Consider the following 21,669-nt stretch of genomic DNA (forward strand, 5'->3'; position numbering starts at 1 on the left):
TTATTTCGAAATCTGTCATTCTGTCGTTCATGCGATTATTTAAAGACGCCTTTACTGTGAGACCTTCCTCTGTGAAACAGTTTTGGAAAAATATCTTTAGTATTTCGGCCTTTTCTGTGTCATTCTCTGTTTCGGTGCCATTATGGTGCCAGAGTATTTCGATAGATGGCTTCGAAAAGTTTACTGATTTAAAGTAAAGCTGAATCTCTTAGTATTTTCTGCCAAGATGCTGGGTGGTGTTTCTGTAACGTATTCGTTGAACACTTCACGCGTAAGCCCAACTTCCGCTGATTTTCGTTTCGTTACGTTTTGCTTTTGTCCACAAAGGACTAGCTACATTTAAATTGCAGTGAAGCTCTCTTTGCTTTCGTAGCAGCTTCCTGACATGGTAGCCAACGGCCTTGCCGCAGTGGTAACACCGGTTCCCGTCAGATCACCGAAGTTAATCGCTGTCGGGCTGGGCTAGCACTTGGATGGGTTACCATCCGGTCTGCCGAGCGCTGTTGGCAAGCGGGGTGCACTCAGCCCTTGTGAGGCAAACTGAGGAGCTACTTGACTGAGAAGTAGAGGCTTCGGTCTCGTAGACTGACGTACGGTCGGGAGAGCGGTGTGCTGACCACATGCCCCTCCGCATCCGCATCCAGTGAGGCCTGTGAGCTGAGGATGACACGGCGGCCGGTCAGTACCGTTGGGCCTTCATGGCCTGTCCGGGCAGAGTTTCGTTTAGTTTTCCCTTACATGGTTGTCTAACCGCCGTCTGTCTTTTCCATTACTCATAATTTTGCTCGAAACATACTTGGCTAAAGTGTATTGCACAGCGCTTTGTCTGCCAATGCTCAACAATAATATGGGTTAGCACATTATCTGTTCAGGTCTTGTGCTGCACGAATTCAGTGTCAAGCATTTGGTAATGCGGATGGGAATTAGCGGAGGTTTCATTCGCATCTGTGCCCGACATCTATCTTTTCTGCAAACCGTCCTCACAGAGGATGAAGCCTGGAGCCCGAGTTGAGCAGGAGTGTGCGACCGAACCGCCGAATCTTTCCATCAGTAAATGGGGTATGTTCTCAAGTGACTCCGTTGTTTTAACCCCTCCACTGACAGAATGACCCGCTTCCTACTTCCGTATGTATAAAGCCAATACGGACTTGTAGCTGTCACGCCTTTGCACTTACTGCTACGTATTTTAACCGTAAATAGCTCAGCCCTAATGGTAAGAGTTAGTAGTGAATTCTGGCGTTATTAATCTTTGAAGACAGCACAGCTGCCACAAGCTCAGCTCACTTTTACTCCACTCCTACCCTCGCCATTACACCACATTAACTAGGTGCTACATAGACCTTGCTAAATTCACTTGCGTATACATTTCTGACCGTTACTCGCCAGTATTTACCTATTGGATTAGTACACTCCTAACCGGACTATTTCTCAAAGAGCTGTGATGATTGAACGGGTTCGATCCACGGCCTACAGTGCCCTACAGTTCACACGGTAACACTGCCTACCTGACCCACTTAACTTGGTAGTGAGCTTATGTATCCAATCACCACTGCTAGCAGCAGTAGATAATCCTATCAGCACGACGAGAGCAGCAGACTTACCGTCGAATCCTCCTGAAAATACTTATAACTACGGTCGCCAGCTCTGAAGGAGCAAAAGAATAAATCAATTTTTTTTTTTTTGGCTCGTTTCAAAGTAAAACGGCTCGAGTTGAATTTAAACTTAATTCTGAATATTACTATTTCTGACCATTCTAGGCGATTCTACGAAGCAAATACTCTCTCAATTTCTGTGAGTTGGCTTGGTAGTTACCACCAAGACAATTTAAGCAACTTAGGTTAACAAACTTCTACCCTTCAACTTATTTAATGATTTTGGGATATTACTCTTTGGACAATTGCTATAGAATTAGTTAAGTGACTTTACTTGAAAGGTTACTCAGAAAAATTTAAGTAACTATAAATAGGCGACTCATTCTGGTGTGACCATTGCTCTTTTCTACATTCTTAAACGCTAAAGTATTCTACAACCAAAAGAATTGTAAATGAAAGAGGTGATGGTGGCCTCAGTCTGATTTCACTACACTATGTTTCAGGTTACTACACTTTACAATGAACAACATGCCTCGTAATTTTACTCATTACTATATTCTGCACTTGCACAAAAGAAAACTGGTATTCTCCTTTTACATGTATACAAAGTTCGACTTAACAATTTCAAGCGGTCTTGCCTTGGGTAGACGTGTCGGTGCTGGTGGTGAGATGCATGTGGCTAACGCAGCTCTTCCTCTTCACGCCTCGTGCCCTTAATGGCGGCTGGAACTACGAGCTGTAGCACTCGTATAAGCTACTGCGCGTCCGCCATAAAATCTGGGCGCAGGAACTCTTACAATCAGCCCCAGTGGCATAGAGACGGCTTCGACAACCATTCGTCGCGTTCTACTCCACAAACGGCGACGATATTCTCCTTTTCGCTGTTGCACAGTCACTTTTGCGTGAGCACAGTTATGCACGTCCACTCACGTCAACACTCCCCAGGCCATTCCATTGTTCAGTCCCTGTGTCTCCAGCTACCTCTAGCTACGCTCGTATCACCAAGAGTGGGGGCGTTCCCCTACCACCTTTTCACCGAAATCATTTAGTATTTAAGAATATTTATATTTATTACCCTGGAGTTCATACCAGTCATAATAATTTACTACTAGCGTTTTATAACATTAAATCATACAGTAATAACTTATAATTACCAAGAAAAAGAATACACTTGACTCCGAGAGCGTAGTGCATTGTCTGAGAGCCAGCGCTTCCCAGTTTCGCCAATAGATGGCATCAGGGTGCACTCCCTGGCAGTCTCACACCAGCGCGCCCGTTTCCGACACGCGGGCTCCAAATTACTGTCAGCCCACCATCATTTCAGTTCCGTTACAAGTGGAAGCCGAACTCTGCAGCACGACAAAGGTGGCGCGCACGCTGCAGAACTTCTTGTCTAAGCTCTGCGTCATTGTTCTCCATCCTCCACCAAACTTCCCACGTCACATGCAGCGGGCTTCTGTATATTCTCCTTTCTCAAAGGAACTTTTCAACACACATATTCTGCAGACATATCGCTTTTCCAACGACATCTCACAGAAAAGCTTCGACAGATTCTGAAAAAAGCCTTGCTGACTGTTCTAAAGTTACTAGCTTATTTTTTTGGTGTTCAATGAAAGTGATGTGAACTCTTTACACTGATGAGCCAGACCATTTCGACTACCTGCTTAAAAGCTTTTTTGTCCGTCTTTGGAACACAATACATCACTGATTCTGCGTGTCAGGGATCCGACAGTTCGATCTTAGCTTTATGGAGGTATGTGGCGTTACATGTCTACGCACTGGTCACGTACTTTGTGTAAACAACGGGCCGCTGATTTGTGCACGCCGTGATGGCGCCCGATAGCGACTCAGATGGGTTCCATAAGGTTTACATCAGGCTAATTTGGTGGCCGAGACTTCAACGTAAGTTCACTATAAAACTCCTCAAACAACTGCAGCACGGTTCTGGCTCCGAGACGGAGACAGTTGTACAGTTGGGAGATGACATCACCGTCGGGGAAGACGTTAAGCATGGAGAGTGCAGGTGGTTCGCAGCTGTAAGCGTGTCTTCGAATACTACCACATATCCCATGCAAGCGCAGGAGATAGTGTCCCATAGCATAATACTGCTCCCACCAGCCTGCATCTGTGGTGAACTGCACGTTTCGAGCCACCGTTCGCTTCGATGACGCCGTTTGTGAACACGACCACCGACCTAGCGTAGCAGAAATGTGATTCACTCGAAGAGCCGACATGTTTCCATTGGCCGACGGTCGAATTCTGATGGTCCCGTGACCACTGCAATCGTAATGACGATGTGGCTGGGTCAACATGTGAAGACAAAGGGGTGGTCTGCTGCGGAGCGCCATGTTCAACAATGTACGATGAACGGGATATTTCGGATGACTTGTGCGTGCGCCAGCAGTTTGCTCTTTCGGCAGCGATGCCGTAAATCACTATCTATCCTACTTTACAGAGCAGACAAGCCTCCGAACCCCACGTTTTGTGAAGAGTCTGGGACGTCCAACCATTTAGCGCTTAGTGGTGGTTACACTGTCCTTGTATCTCTTCCCGTGGGTGCTCACGACAGTAGCTCGTAAACATTCCACTAGCTTCGCCGTTTTCGAGATAATCGCTCACAGGCTCTGCGTAATAATAATCTGCCCTTTGGTAAAGTCACTTATCTCAGTGATTCTTCCCGTTTGCAGCCCATATCTTCGGTATTGTAATCTCCCGTCCGTGTCTGCTCCGCTCACATACTTTTGCTACCGCATCACGTACCCGCGACGCCTCCGTGCGGCGTCCAACGTTTTGGTGGGTAGTGGTTCTAATATTTTGGGTGTTCAGTGTATTTATTCGATGTGTCGTAATTCTTATTAGTACACTGGATATTTTTCAAAAAGACGTCTTTAATAATACATAGTTTCTGAGTACAAACAGTAGGATCTTTGGTTGTGTGTAGCATTGTCTCTGGCAGTGCTGTTGAGTGAGAAGTAAGTGAGAGAGTCACGCTAGTGACAGGTCTGAAAATAGGTAGCAGAGCACAGAGATGCAAACGCAGAGCATGTTGAATTTCAGAAATATGATTTGGTGTAGTCTGATTTCAGGAGTGTGAAGATTTTCAGGTACTGTTGTCGCTGCATTGCTTGCTTGGGCGTAATTTATGATGTGTTTGAAAAGGGCGAAGTTCTTACCAAGAGTTTTCTTCATTTGTTCGAGTCAGTTATTTCGACTGTCCAGACGTGATTAAATAAAGTTATCTGTTCAAATAGCTTGCACTCGAAGTTGGAGATTTATCACACCTTTACCAGTCTGTTAATTAATTTCATAGCAGTCATATTTTTATAGGAAGTGATTCTCGTAAAGATGATTGCAATTGTTAAGGAATGAGATTCATAATGTAGTTTTAACTGCTGGTCTTGTTTTCAATAATTTAATAAATCGAGTTTATACTACCGTCTCCTAGCGAAATTATTTTATTTTTTATTTTTTTGTAAATGTGTGTCGCCACATTGTACTGAGCGGAACACGGTCATCCAAAAAAGCATGGTATGCTTAGCATAGCTTGCACAAACCTTTCTTTTCTTTGGCTGGTTCGCAGCTGCGCTGCACTTTTTTTTCTTATTTTCACGATTTTAAAGCAGTATCGGGCAAGTGCCACAGGTATCTCATGAAAATTTGTTAGGCCCAGACGGCCGTTGTGACCGAGCGGTTCTAGGCGCTTCAGTATGGAATCGTGCGACCGCTACGGTCGCAGGTTCGAATCATGCCTCGGGCATGGATGTGTGTGATGTCCTTAGGTTAGTTAGGTTTAAGTAATTCTAAGTTCTAGGGGACTGATGGCCTCAGATGTTAAGTGCCATAGTGCTCAGAGCCATTTGAACTATTTGTTAGGTTCAGTTTAACAGCAGTGAGGAAACAATACAATCAATCACAACCAAGCGTCGCATTTCAAAAGCATCTTAAGGGCTAGTCCAGTGAAGTTTAGTTCAGTTTTCTTTTCTTGGTCAGACAGTCGTATTCTTACAGTAGTGTTGCATTTGTGCCTGTACAATTTAATGTTGGGAATTTTATTTAGTCAGTTTGCACAGGTAAATTTAGAGGGCTTGCTAAGGAAAGCATTTTGGACTTGTATTCTTTCAAAATTCTTTTTGTAGTTTTATGTAGAATTCTTATTCTATTAGTTTTGTGCGTGGTAACTGCAAGTCACGCGCTGTGAGGCCATGATGCATTGTAGGACTATTCACTGCACTGCACAATACAGAGCTTCACAGAATCACTTTTTTACTATACACCACTTGATTTGAATTACCAAACTGACACATTCGATCGTTTAACAATAGGAAATCAGTCCAGTCCAGTTAACAACAACAAAAACAACGCTCATAAACACTAACAGTTACACTGTTTCCAGTAGGTTTATAAAAACTTACAAATTAAGCAACCAGACAAAAATGTAGTCACCCCCCGGAGACAACACGCTACTACTGAGCAGGATCGCCTCTAAATAATGGCCTCAATTTGTTGAGGAAGAGAGTCCCCAAGTTTCTGCAGATACATTACATACAGCTGATGTCACTCGTTTATGATTAAATTCATATTGCTACCAAACTGTGGACATGTTGATTGCTGCCATTCATCCACTGCCTCAAAGAGTCTACCAAATTTCCTATGGGATTAAGGGGGGCTGATTTAGCGGACTAGTAGACGTTCGGCAGGGGACCCGCGTGTTTGAAAAGGTAGGAACTTATGGACGCATCCTGGTGAACCTGGCTATCCTGGAATACGGAAGTGTCCACAGAGTACTGATCATGAAGATGTAGAAGGAAGGGCAACACTTGGTCACCGAGAGTGCTGAAACAAACATCCGGATTCACGTGAATCTTCAGGTTCTCCTGGCATATTAGTTGATCGAGCTGTCTACGGGTGCACTGCCAGATCATAGTGACCAGCGTGCACAACATTCGGAAGCTCAATTCGTCATTGCACGAGATGAAGGCTGTGGTATCGCAGCCCGTCAGTATCACACAGGCGGCAATCGTTCCGTGTACTATAGGTTCAACTGTCCAGCCGCTGGCAGTAGAACTGCCACCCCGCCTCCCCCCCCCCCCCCCCCCTCTCAGCTGAGCGACACTGGCGATACGGATTACGTGGACAAGAGACCGCCAGACTGCAGCTCTAGCCCAATTACCTCCGAATTCTAGCGAAGTTGTCGAGTACCTTCAGTTATCAGCAGTTGAGTATCGTCATATTGCAGTTGCAACTTTTTCTACGAAAGTAGTGCATCAGATCTGGCCTCGAGACTCATATTTATTTCTGCACTGTGAACTGATAAAGTCTTAATTTATCTCGTCCTTCCCTTGGATTTCGATGAGGATCTCTGAGCCAAAATTGAGTACAATACAATATTTTTCTCAGTGATAGTATTGTCTTATTCTTTTGATTTCTGCCTCATAACCCGCGCACCGTCAGGACGGTACTAGAGTACGTTTGGCGACGATGTTTTACTTGCAAGTCTGATCGCCGAAATGTTGTGTCTGCTGGACACTATGAACGGGGAGAAGATGTATCACAAAATGCAGAAATTTGAGAAGCAGCGCTACCGCAGAGGCCGTTGTGCTATTGTGTTTCTGATACGTCGTGCCGAGCATGTTGTGCTGAACTTCGCTAAGGCAACACATCACATCGACTAGGCAGCAGCAAGGCGAATGACAAAGTGCGTCATCCTTGCCCTGTACGTTAAAGCATACGCTTTACCCGCTGTAGCTTGGAGAAACCTTTCTACGAACAATTTAAACTAAATTTACAACTGTCCAATCGTTTTCATTTCTAGTCCTGGGAATATATTTATGATGTTACCTGGGTGGCAGCTGATTCAACACATAGGAAGACCAAAGGACATCAAACATAAAAATTTGTACGTCTCGCGCAGAAAGCGTCAATGTAGACCGCCTGCAAGACTATCATCAATCTGATGACGCAACTAAACGGCGATGCAGTTTCAATTCTGATCGCGGACATCTTCAGCTTGGTTGACCATATTGCGCCGCGGGCATCGCGTGAAGTAGCTAAAGAAGTATACATCGCAAAACTTGTCGTTCTCTGACGAGAACTAAGCCTATGAAGTCAGACATCACCAGAAGAGAGAGGGCGGCCATTCGGGAACCGAGTGTGTGCCCTGACATTGTTCTTACCTGATGACAAAGGCAACGCAACGGTTGTCCTGACCCACTTGGACTCCTCTGAGAAGATGCACAGACTGCTAGATGATGACTGCCACTGGAAGATCAACGATGACCCGACCAAGAAGGAAGATAAGGTGATCACGTTACTTCTCAAAGTCTCTGTTTTGCCTGAAGAGGTATTAAGAAACTGTTTCCACAGTGATACGAAATGCGAAGACTTTTTGACCCCCTACGGTCCACAAAGAGGGAGTGGTGTTGAGACTTATTGCCAGCAACACCGGCGCTCCGACATATTTGCCGGCGAAACACCTAAAAGACTTATGTTGGCAAATGCCCGCTTTGCGTCCAATATTCTGTGAATTTTGGGAAAAACTTCAACAATTTCAGGTTGATGGACGCAGCACCTCGGTGATAAACCATTCGCGTTTTCCGTTATGCTGACGACAAGTTCGGCATCCTGCCCCATGGAAGACGCACCCCCCCCCCCCCCCCCCCCCTCTCCCAGTATCCTTGCACATCTGAAGTCCGTACATCTCACTATCAGATTCATTCACTATGGAGGCGGAGATAGACGGAAGATTACCACTACTTGGGTCATAGTTAAGAGAAGAGCGGGTGGCATCTACTTCTACGCTACTGCTCGGAAATTTAGATATAAATGCCTAGCAGAGGTTTCATCAAACTATCTTCAGTCTATTTCTCTACCGTTTCTTTCCCGAACAGCGCGAGGGAAGAAAAGAACACTTTAATATTTCCTTGAGACCTCTGATTTCTCTTATTTTATTACAATGATAATTTTTCCCTGTGTATTTGACCGCCAACAAAATATTTTCGCATTCGGAGCAGAAAATTGGTGATTGAAATTTCATAAAAGTTCTCGCTGCAACGAAAAACGCCTTTGTTTAAATAACTACCACCCCAACTTTCGTATCATATCCGTGGCAATCTCTGTCCTCTTCCGCGATAACACAAAACGAACTTCCCTTCTTTGAACTTTTTCGATGTCGTCCGTCAGTCCTGTCTGGTAAAGATATTATACCGCTATACCACTATTCTAGCAGAGGACGGACAAGCGTAGTGTACTCAATCTCTTTAGTTGGTCTGTTGCATCTTCTAAGAGTTCTGTCAATAAAACGCACTCTCTTATTCGCATTCCTCACAAAATTTTCTATTTGATCATTCCAGTTTAACTTGCTCGTAATTGCAATGTCTAGACATTTAGTTTCATTGACATCCTTTAGATTTATGTGATTTATCGTGTAAACGAAATTTGATGAATTCCTTTAGGTACTCATGTATTTCACCCCACGCTTTTCATTATTTACATCGACTGTCTCTTTCCGCACCATGCAGATATCGTTTTGTAATTGATCTCGATCTTCTGATGACTGTACTAGACGTTAAACGACAGCACCATCGGCAGAGAATCTAAGAGGGCTGCTCAGATTGTCTCCCTAAGACATTTGTATAGATTAAGTACAAACGAGAACCCGTAACTATTGCTTGGGGCCCGCATCTCGTGGTCGTGCGGTAGCGTTCTCGCTTCCCACGCCCGGGTTCCCGGGTTCGATTCCCGGCGGGGTCAGGGGTTTTCTCTGCCTCGTGATGGCTGGGTGTTGTGTGATGTCCTTAGGTTAGTTAGGTTTAAGCAGTTCTAAGTTCTAGGGGACTGATGACCATAGATGCTAAGTCCCATAGTGCTCAGAGCCATTTTTTATTGCTTGGGGGACGCCAGGTATCACCCAACTGAGTTGATACTCCACAGGCACGCAATTTGATTAGAAGTCACATGGGAAGAACGGTGTCAAAAGCCTTCTGGAAATCTAAAATTATGGAATCAATTTGAGATACCCTGTCGATTCCACTCATTACCTCAAGTGACTAATTAGCTAGTTATGTTTCACAAGAACGATGTTTCCTGTATCCGTGCTGAAAATATGTCAACAGATGTTTTCTTTGATAAATGTTGGAGCACATTATATGTTACAAAATCTACTGAAAATCGACGTTAGTGATATGGGTCTGTGGTGCAGAGGATTACTCCTATTTCCTTTCTTGGGTAATGGTGTGACCTGTGCAAGTTACCCGTCTTTAGGTTCTGATCTTTCGTCGAACGAGCGGTTGTACATTATTGCTCATTGTGGAGGTACTACATCAGCACACTCAAGGAGGAACCTAACTGGTACACAATCTGAAACAGAAGCCTTGGCTTTTTAAGTGAGCTGAGCTGCTTCGCTACTCTGAGGATATCTAATTCGTAAGTTTCTCACGTTTGCAGCTGTTCTTGGTTCGTATTCTGGAATTATGCTTCGTCTTCTTTGCTGAAGGAATTTCGGAAAACCTTGACTGGTAACTTCGCTTTTGTATCACATAACCATTGCTATCGCGCAGTGATGGTAGCGATTTTATGTTGTTGTTGGTGTAATTCGCACACGACTATAATCTCTTTGGATTTTCTGCCAGATTTCGAGAGAGTTTCGTTGTGGAATTTTTTAAAAGCATTTCTCATTACAGTCCGCGCTGAATCTCGAGCTTCAGTAAAATTTCGCCAATATTCGAGATTTTGAGACCTTTTGAATATGGAATGCTTTCTTCGTTGCTTCCACAACAGTCTTCTGACCTGTTTTGTGCACCACGGGGGATCAGTTCCGTGTCTTATTAATTCACATCGTATAAATTTCTCCGTTGCTGTCGATGCTATTTGTCTGAATTTAAGCTACATCTGGTATACAATTTCATACTAAGTTCGGAAAGACTGGAGATGGTCTGTTATTAAGGTGTCAAGGGAATTTTTAATTTGATTTTTAAACAGATATGTTTTGCATTTATTCTGATGCATTTGGATGTTACGGTGTTCAGTCACAGTACGACGACTTTGTGGTCCGTCATGATACTCCCTATTTACTCAGGATTATTTGTTGCTAAGAGGTAAAGTATATTTCCGCAACCATTTACACTTCGAGTGGACTGCTGAGCTAATGGTTCAAAATAATTCTTGGGCAATGTTTTATCCGTACCACCGACTTAAACGTGTATTTTAGCCAACATATGGAGCGTAGATTGAAGTCACCACCAAATGTAATTGTATTAACGGTATACGTTTTTGACATGATACTCAAGTTTTTCTTTGAGTGTTTCAGCAACTGTATGTTCTGAGTCGAGGGGTCGGTAGAAGGAGCCAGTTGTTAATGTATCCAGAATGATATTTTCTCTCTACAGCGGAGTGTGCGCTGATAGGAAACTTGCTGACGGATTAAAACTGTGTGAGGGACCGAGACTCGAACTCGGGATCTTTGTCTTTCACAGGCAAGTGTTCTACCATCTGAGCTACCCAAGGACGACGCACGCCCCGTCCTCACAGCTTTACTTCTGCCAGTACCTTGTCTCCTACTTTCCAAACTTTGCAGAAGCTCTCCTGCGAACCTAGCAGAACTACCACTCTTGAAAGAAAGGATATTACGGAGACATGGCTTAGCCACAGCCTTGGGGATGTTTCCAGAATGAGATTTTCACTCAGCCGGTCACGAGTTCGAGTCTCGGTCCAGCACACAATTTAAATCTGCCAGGAAGTTTCATATCAGCGTCCACTCCGCTGCAGAGTGAAAATACTAAGTGCTGCATCTAACGGGACGAGTACACAAGTAACGAAAATTGGCAAAAAGTAGTATGTAACAAATGCGGGAATCGGTAACTGGAACTGTCTTATATGGATTAATTACCTATTCCAACCATTCCACGGTTCGTTATTTACATCGTTATAACAACAAGTATGTGCTCTGAAGTGTTACAACATTGTGACATATGGTATTACTATCTACATTCTATGAAAAAGAGCAAAAATTGGGAGCTGTACCTACGATATTTATTAGCTTTTCATGGTAGTCTGAGATCAACAAGAAATCTACAAAATCTACAAAAACGTAGTCCACAGTTTTACTGAAAAAAGGTCCAAAATTATGAACTATCGAAAAGTTGAAAACGGTAACTAGAAACAACCTCTTATACAGGATGAAGAGAAATTAGGGCGCTAGGGCTTCGCAGCGGGTCTCCTAACATGCCAGCGATAAAAATTGCCTGTCACAAACTTCCGGCCGGCGAAAAGATCGGACAGAAAAAGGACGTTAAAGAGTTGCAATCTAACAACACTGTAACCCCATGTATGATAACTATCTTTGTCAGCACATCTTCGTGGTGCTGAACAGTTTATGCGGTGTATAGAGTTTTGGGTTAGCACGCAGGAGATCGAGGGTTCGATCCGGGGTTGAGGCGCATTTTATTTATTTGCTATTTTCATTCTGACATTTCATACTGTAATATACACCGTTCCTTAGGTCACATGTATCCTATTTTTACAACATTTTGTAACACTGAACATAACAAATACGTGGTTAGACAAATAAGAAATAGACAGTTGAAACAAATGACCTGTCATAGGACAGAATAACTACAATAACAATATCAGTTTCGAGATGCAAAGATGATAGCACAGTACAATGACAAGTAGACACATCTACTTGTCATTTATACTACACGTAATATGAGCGCTCAAATGTCGCACATTAGCAGCCAGTGACAATAATAATGTCCATGACCTTCACAACAGAATACGTTGTCCTCAGAGCAACAGATGCTCAAAGCGATCTCCCTGCACGTCCATACATTGCGCATTCCGCCAGATCATACATTTCCAGACCTTTCGCAGCAAAGCTGCGTCCACAGTAACAAGAGCAGCATGAACACGCGCTACCAATTCTTCCACATTCGTCAGTCGAGTAGAGTACATGTGCTCCTTCGGTTGTCCCAACGGGTAGAAATCCAGGGGATTTAGATCAGGTGGGCGCGGTGGCCATAGAACTGGACCTCCACATCCAAGCCATTTCCCTGGAAATGTTCTGTCCAAATACTGTAGCACAGTAATTCCAGAGTGTGGAGGTGCAACATCGTGTTGGGACCTTATCCTCTGCCGAACATGTGGTGGAACATCTTCCAATGCATCAGGCAGATAGTTTGAAAGGACTGCATGATACCTTCAAGCAGTTAACCGGTCAGGCAACATGTAGGGGCCCAAACACCTGTCACCGAATATTCTGGCCCAGACTTTGATACCAAAGCGAACTTGATATCCACAGTTGCGGATGACGTATGGGTTAACCTCACATCAATGGTGAGCATTGTGCATAGTGAAGACACCCACATGAGTGAAAGCTGCTACATCTGACCATATTACAGTGTTCGCGAAGTCATCGTTGGCTTCCTGTTGTTGGAACCATTCACAGAACTGCATCCGCTGATGGCGATCTGCAGATGCAAGTGTTGCGTGGAGCATAATGTTAGCGATGCAGCCCATGCTCGTGCAGCACGTTGACGACTGTGCAATGCGAGACATGCAGCTGTCTAGCTACGGTACGTGTACTTCGCTGAGGTTCTTGGTGTATGACCTCCAGAATAGCTTCCTCAGTAGCTGGGGTATGGCGAGTCCGTGGACGACCTCTGTCACGCGATGGTCGAAGGAAAGAGCCTTACTCCTGAAGGCGCTGCTCCGGATGATGAAACACATTTTCATCTGGATGGCATCGATGAGGATATGTAGCGACATATTCACGAGCGGCAACACTTTCCCGGTTATCAGATCCGCCAAGGACAAGAAGCATATCCACATATTCATCGTTTGTGTATGCCTTACGTTTGCCACATTGTTTAGAGACATACAATGAGAAAATTTGATACGTGTACGCATGTAAATTAGACTTTGTCACAGCCGCGTTACTCCACTGTCTAGTGGACAGCACATACAGTACAAACACGCTGTCAGTCCTGCACGCTGTTCCACCTAATGCGCATTACCCCTCTGATAGATATTGTTCTGCATGATTCATACCCACAACGCTAATTGTGAAATGTTCGGTTTCGAATTACACTGTTTGCCCAGCAGTAACAGATGTGGTGTTTCCACAATCCCATCGATAGAATAATAATAATAATAATAATAATAATAAAGCATTGAGATATGTACTAAACAGTATGCGGTTACCAGACTAAATGTGGAAAGGCATAGTTAGTGGGGCTATAGTGATAACAATTACAAATAGTAATCAAGTTTGGACATTATTCGCAAAGCGCGTTGCTAGTCCTCCTGCTAACGTATGTCCCCAACAAAATGTAATGGACCTCGTTCAGGCAAGAATAATAATTGGAAGTAATCTATGGGAACATTGGAGGAGTGTGCAAAGGAAACAGGTTCCGCATCTACCAAATGAAGTGGTGCGAATAAATTTAAGCCCACGACGTTGAAAGCGCATCTTTCAAACTTAACCAATCTCCCATTTCTACGACTGTAATACGTAAGTGCAAATGTTTTCTGGATGACGCGTTGCAATCGCTGTTGAAGATTAAGACGCCAGATTCCGTACCATCTCGCCTACACTTACGAAATAAAAAACATATGTCTCAGACAAGAATCGAACCATCCACCTCCTGCACGCTAACCCAAAACTCCATCCACTGCGCCAACTGTAAGGTACGACCAAACCTAGGTGACAGATGTGTGGTTACAGTGTTGCCAGATTGCCACTCTTTAACATCGTTTTTCTGCCGGATGTACTTGCCAGACGAAATTTTGTGAGAGACATTCTTTTATCGCTGGCATGTGAGGAGTCGCACTGCAAATCCTGAGTGCGTGAATTTCGTTTCACCCTGTATAGGTCAATTCTAGTTACCCATTATAGGCATTTGATGGTTCATTAATTAGATCGTTCTTTCAGCATGCATGTGCACTAAAATGTAGGCTAATAAGATTCCTGCATTTGTAATTGCTCTTTGAATTACTCCAAAAAAGTTACTAATATTGGAATCGGTACTAGAATTGACCTATAAGGTCAGTTCTAGTTACCAATTCCAATTTTTGTTGTACACTGCAGTAGTTTTAGAGAGAAATTACAAATTTAGAAATCGTATTACGTTTCAGTGCATACAACTGTAAAAATAATTTACATATTACATCATGGAGAGGTTGAAATCTGTAACTTGGATTTACCTACATAGGTTAATTCTAGTTACCGATTCCAATATTCTTTATTTTTTTGTAGATATGTAAGTAACTGTGTGTTTATGTAATTTTAACGTAAGCACATTCGTTTGTTTGATTTTATAGACTGCCTATATGTTGCGTCTTCGCCTTGTGTGTGACGTCATTGCTCAAAGCTGACAAGTGGAATCAATTTGTGCGAGTACCGTGAAGCGGTGAATTTGAAACTCACCTTATCTTCAAACTTATTTTGTATCCAAATGACATATTTCCGGAGATAGGTTCCTTATCAAAACTTTATCTATTAAAGTTTAACTACTAAGTGCCCTCTTAGAATTGCAGAGGGCACTTGTAGGGGATATTAAGAACGACAATCAGTTGAAGAGTATGACAGTCATATCGCAAAATCTTATCTAGCTATACAATGTTGTGACGAACATCCAAAAATATCGTTAGTGAACGATTCAGTGGTCTCGGGTATATTTCTTTACGAAAGTCTCGCAGTGCGAAAACTGTCCGCTCTTCCACTCTTTACGCAATAAGTACTCTGAATTTGCTTCTTGGTGCTCATATTTTAAAAATATATTGTTTACCCGTTCAGGTCCTCCAAATTAGGTATCATTCTGAACAAAAGGTCCCGTAGTGTGGAAAAAAAAGAACTCACAGAGTTAATTTTAAGATAAACGAGCTTTAAAATTGGAGGACACTGTAGCCCGGTATAGCATGTGCGGAGAGAGCATCGTTCCTTGCACTGCATGCGTTAACAGGATACAAAGACGTAGTAATCTTATCTGTTCCGCACTTTATGTTACGGATACGGAGACAAGGCGCTAGAGAATATCTTACAGCGTTCAGAGGAAGCGATATCAGGGTTGTAAAATATAAAATCTTATCTTCTTGTGCCCCTTAGTAGGTGTCAAGCTTTCTGTTTGCTGCAACAGGAATAAACTTTTATCAGCCTTGTATTTCGAGGACGATTTGAATGACTTCTGAGTAACTGTTGTGTGGGTCCACAAGCGAGCTGTGTTCAGCAAAAGCATTGTGTAGAGAGACAAACTTACCATGAGATGACGATAGAGAGAACGAAGCGATCAGGAGGTACTCGAAGTCCAGGACTTTTTCCTTGCAACAGCCCAAGGATGAACCGCCTCATTCGTTACAGGAGACAGATGCATTGTTGTAGCTTGTCTGCAGCGTGCACTCGGTCTGGTTGTTTACTGTAGTAGCGAGGAGGATTTGCGCATTTCTATTTTCGTTTTATCTATGCAGTTAAAAGTAAGTACACGCTATTGTTGAATTGGTTAGTTCATTTATGTACTGCGATATTTTCTTTATATCTGCTTACATTTTATACCCGATGTTTTTAATAATTTACCTTTTCTACTGTTCATTTTCGCTGTACCGTTTACGGCAGTGCTATACAAGTTTATCGTCTCGTAGATCACGTACTCTTTTTTTGTTTTGAGTAGACTCTCTGCATTTCACATACCGAATGTTTACAAATTTATCAATTTCAAATGTGTTTTTGGCAGCTGATCCAGTGCTGCTCACTATCCTAGGTTTAAGTGTAGAGTGAAAAACTTAAAGAGATTTCAAGTTTTATACATTTATTAACTTAAACAACACAAAATGCAAATATGGTGAAATTAATACGTAAGCAGTTTTAATGGGAGGCATGAGCGTGGCGCTTTATCAGCAAATTTTCAATATTCGGTATCAGTTTATTACGTTTAATCTTAAATTTTATCGCTTAGTGATTTCCAATCGAGACCCTCCATTTCTTATTCTTATTTTATTTTCCTCATCCACGCTGCAACCCCTCTCTACGAGGTATGTATCTTTGAAAGCATGATTACTAATATCTCTTTCTGAACTGTACCTCAAATTCTTTGTTATTTCTTACTCCGATCAGTTCTTCTCGTAATATGACATCCGTCTTTTCAATACCACTGTATGGACTGATAATCTACTGTAGAATTTTCTTAATTGAAACACCCTCATACTTAGTTTCAAAGTCTACGAGAAGGACATAGTTGAAATGTCATCATCCCGACAGTGACAAACTAAAAAATTCGCGACGTCTTAAGTTTTGCTTTACTACTTTAATTCTGGGAAGAAAAGTTGAAATGATGTACTTATTTTTATCAGATTTAGACTGTCACCTTGTAACTGCAAGTTACCTTCATCAAATTTGATGAACCAATCTGTTAAATTAGTAGTGTCGGGTTTCCAATTAAATAAATTTTCTTTTAAAACTGGATCCAAAAACTCTAAATCAGTACCAAAAAGAGAGAAAATAATTTCAAACATAAGCGTTTTGCCAGTCAGCATACTTCAGTGTGACGGAGTAATGGATCAAAGTTCTCGTCATTTTCATCACATAACTGCGAAAACAATCTAGAAATCAGGGCCTTGCTTCGAATTTTGTTCACTGTTTTAATGACAAATTGAGAGACTGATACAATCTACCATTAAAATTTTTAGCAAATTTTTAGCAGTATCTTACGAACACCCGGGATACATTTTATTTAAATGGCTTACAAACCCACGATAGCGCCCTGACTTGACAAATCCTCCATCTGCTATCGTTGACATACTACATCGTTCCTTCTGTGAAATAATCTTTCAAAAAGTTTAACATTGCCTCACCTTTAGAGTCTGCTTTCATAGTTCTCACATAGAGCAGTTCTTCGTGGATTTCTTGGCCCCTTACGAAAGGAACGTACTCAAATAATAATGCTTCTTTACTAGGTGAAATTGACTCGTCCAGCTGTCTGAAAAATGGGTCATTTGCAGATAATTGCACTGGATGTCTTCTATACCATAACTTGTTTCATAAATAAGTCTTTGAACTCTCGAAGGAGTACTTTGGAGTAAATAATAATCAGGTTTGAGTAGAACAGTTTTAAAACTTCTTCAGTAGCTGCCAAATTAACTGTTTCCTAATAGTATGCAGTTTTCCAGATTTCGCTGTATACCGAATTTTGTGTGTTGAAGTTGGGTAAATTTGAATCTCTGTATCTTGGAAACAGATAAAGATATCAAAAAAATTTTCAGGGTTGTTTGAGACCAGGTCCTTAGGACTATATTGTTAAAATATGGAGCCATTTCCTGTGTATAGCCTTCTTGGAATCCTCCACAATCACCAAAAAACCACAGAAGTGCCCTAGCACAGAGACACCACAACTAAAAGGCCACAAACAGCTCCTGATCCTACCGAACACGTCGACACTCCCCCCACTCTGCAGCTCTTCACCTGGCTATTTCTGCTTTCCTTCTCTCTAACCCTGACCCCAAATTCCTAAATGTCACATACCTTACTCTAGAAGTACGAAAACACATCCTTCAAATTCCCATAACTCAAATCATCCCCCACAAATATTCTGTCCTCATTGAATCCACAAATCCCAATTTACGCTCCGACCTCCGCCTCAAAATACCGTGTGTAAATTTTGGCCCTCATACCTCCCCTCACTCCCATCAGCACCACCTCCACATCCAAACAACCCCAGCCCCCTCGCCATTACTCCACCTTCACCGCCATGATAATAAAGGTTGGCCCTGAAGTCATAACAGAGTAGGTGGTTTCTGAACTCAATTTCAATCCTGCTTTAGACATCCAAACAGCCCGCCTTACCTACAATGACTCAGGTCCAACTGACCTCACGTGAGTCTTCGCATATCTGCACGCTCCATCGATCATCTCTTCACAGAGGGAGTCGTGATTTACAACTGCCGTCATAAAGTTGAATCCCTCAAATTCTAAATCCCTCACCCCCCCCCCCTCAGACCTAGCATTGCCTAAAATGCTTTGTTTACAATGACTGCCTCACTCCCGATTGTAAAAATCCCCCCCCCCCCCCTCCGTCGTCAATGTAAAGACTCCCACTTCCTTAAACAGTGTCCCAACATTACCTCACATCCCATATGCAACACATGCAATGTCGCCCATCCTACTTATTCCACCAAGTGACCAAGTGTAAAGCTAAACCGCCACCTGTCAAACCAGAATTAACAGTACCTGTGCATCCTATTGATCATCCCGTCCATTTCAGTAACTCACTCTGCCCAGATCCCACTGCCGAAGACTTCATCAGATTCCTCGCCAGTTTCCTCCAAAATATCTACCCCTTCCAACGACTACATCATCATCATCATCATCATCATCATCATTTAAGACTGATTATGCCTTTCAGCGTTCAGTCTGGAGCATAGCCCCCCTTATACAGTTCCTCCATGATCCCCTATTCAGTGCTAACATTGGTGCCTCTTCTGATGTTAAACCTATTACTTCAAAATCATTCTTAACCGAATCCAGGTACCTTCTCCTCGGTCTGCCCCGACTCCTCCTACCCTCTACTGCTGAATCCATGAGTCTCTTGGGTAACCTTGCTTCTCCCATGCGTGTAACATGACCCCACCATCTAAGCCTGTTCGCCCTGACTGCTACATCTATAGAGTTCATTCCCAGTTTTTCTTTGATTTCCTCATTGTGGACACCCTCCTGCCATTGTTCCCATCTACTAGTACCTGCAATCATCCTAGCTACTTTCATATCCGTAACCTCAACCTTGTTGATAAGGTAACCTGAATCCACCCAGCTTTCGCTCCCATACAACAAAGTTGGTCGAAAGATCGAACGGTGCACAGATAACTTAGTCTTGGTACTGACTTCCTTCTTGCAGAAGAGAGTAGATCGTAGCTGAGCGCTCACTGCATTAGCTTTGTTACACCTCGCTTCCAGTTCTTTCACTATGTTGCCATCCTGTGAGAATATGCATCCTAAGTACTTGAAACCGTCCACCTGTTCTAATTTTGTTCCTCCTATTTGGCACTCAATCCGTTTATATTTCTTTCCCACTGACATTACTTTCGTTTTGGAGATGCTAATCTTCATACCATAGTCCTTACATTTCTGATCTAGCTCTGAAATATTACTTTGCAAACTTTCAATCGAATCTGCCATCACAACTAAGTCATCCGCATATGCAAGACTGCTTATTTTGTGTTCACATATCTTAATCTCACCCAGCCAGTCTATTGTTTTCAACATATGATCAATAAATAATATGAACAACAGTGGAGACAGGTTGCAGCCTTGTCTTACCCCTGAAACTACTCTGAACCATGAACTCAATTTACCGTCAACTCTAACTGCTGCCTGACTATCCACGTAAAGACCTTTAATTGCTTGCAAAAGTTTGCCTCCTATTCCATAATCTTGTAGAACAGACAATAATTTCCTCCTAGGAAACCGGTCATATGCCTTTTCTAGATCTATAAAGCATAGATACAATTCCCTGTTCCACTCATAAGACTTCTCCATTATTTGCCGTAAGCTAAAGATCTGGTCCTGACAACCTCTAAGAGGCCTAAACCCACACTGATTTTCATCCAATTGGTCCTCAACTAATACTCGCACTTTCCTTTCAACAATACCTGAGAAGATTTTACCCACAACGCTGATTAAAGAGATACCTCTGTAGTTGTTACAATCTTTTCTGTTTCCATGTTTAAAGATTGGTGTGATTACTGCTTTTGTCCAGTCTGATGGAACCTGTCCCGACTCCCAAGCCATTTCAATTATCCTGTGTAGCCATTTAAGACCTGACATTCCACTGTATTTGATGAGTTCCGACTTAATTTCATCCACCCCAGCCGCTTTATTGCACTGCAATCTACTGACCATTTTTTCCACTTCCTCAAATGTGATCCTATTTCCATCATCATTCCTATCCCATTCTACCTCGAAATCTGAAACATTACTGATCGTATTTTCACCTACATTGAGCAACTCTTCAAAATGTTCCCTCCATCTGCCCAAGGCATCCACAGGATTCACCAGCAGTTTTCCTGACCCGTCCAAAATGCTTGTCATTTCGTTCTTACCTCCCTTTCGAAGACTGCTAATTACACTCCAGAATGGTTTTCCAGCAGCTTGACCCATAGTCTCCAACCTGTTTCCAAAGTCTTCCCACGGTTTCATCTTGGATGCTGCAATTATCTGTTTGGCTTTGTTTCTTTCTTCAACATAACTTTCTCTGTCTACCTGGGTTCTGGTATGTAGTCATTTTTGATACGCCTTCTTTTTCCTTTTACAGGCTGCCTTGACTGTATCATTCCACCAAGCTGTTTTCTTCATCCTACTTTTACACACTACTGTTCCAAGACATTCTTTAGCCACTTCTAGTACTGTGTCCCTGTACCTTGTCCATTCCTTTTCCAATGACTGTAATTGACTACATTCAACTAACTGGTACCTTTCTGAGATCGCTGTTATGTACTTGTGCCTGATTTCCTTATCCCGAAGTTTCTCCACTCTTATCCTCCTACATATGGACCTGACCTCTTGCACTTTTGGCCTCACAATCCCAATTTCACTGCAGATTAAATAATGATCAGTGTCATCAAAGAATCCCCTGAATACACGTGTGTCCCTCACAGCCTTCCTGAATTCCTGATCTGTTATTATATAGTCAATGACAGATCTGGTTCCCCTGCCTTCCCAAGTATACCGGTGAATGTTCTTATGTTTAAAAAGGGAGTTTGTGATTACTAAGCCCATACTGGCACAGAAATCCAAGAGTTGTTTCCCGTTCCTGTTGGCCTCCATATCCTCTCCAAATTTACCCATAACCTTTTCATACCCTTCTGTTCGATTTCCAATCCTGGCGTTAAAATCACCCATGAGCAGAATACTGTCCTTGTCCTTTACTCTAACAACTACATCACTGAGTGCCTCATAAAAACTATCCATCTTATCTTGATCTGCCCCTTCACAATGCGAATATACTGACACTATCCTAAGTTTCTTGCTAGACACTGTCAAATCTATCCACATCAGCCGTTCGTTTACATACCTTATTGCAACTACGCTGGGTTCCATTTC

General features: G+C 42.7%; 1 pseudogene; it reads left to right on the forward strand.

Moving 5' to 3' along the window:
- The first annotated feature begins 391 nt into the window (after positions 1-391).
- On the forward strand, positions 392-509 carry LOC124597523 (annotated as a pseudogene).
- Positions 510-21,669: the final 21,160 nt, after the last annotated feature.

This window comes from Schistocerca americana, chromosome 2 (genome assembly GCF_021461395.2).
Source record: "Schistocerca americana isolate TAMUIC-IGC-003095 chromosome 2, iqSchAmer2.1, whole genome shotgun sequence".
Taxonomy (NCBI): Eukaryota; Metazoa; Arthropoda; class Insecta; order Orthoptera; family Acrididae; genus Schistocerca; species Schistocerca americana.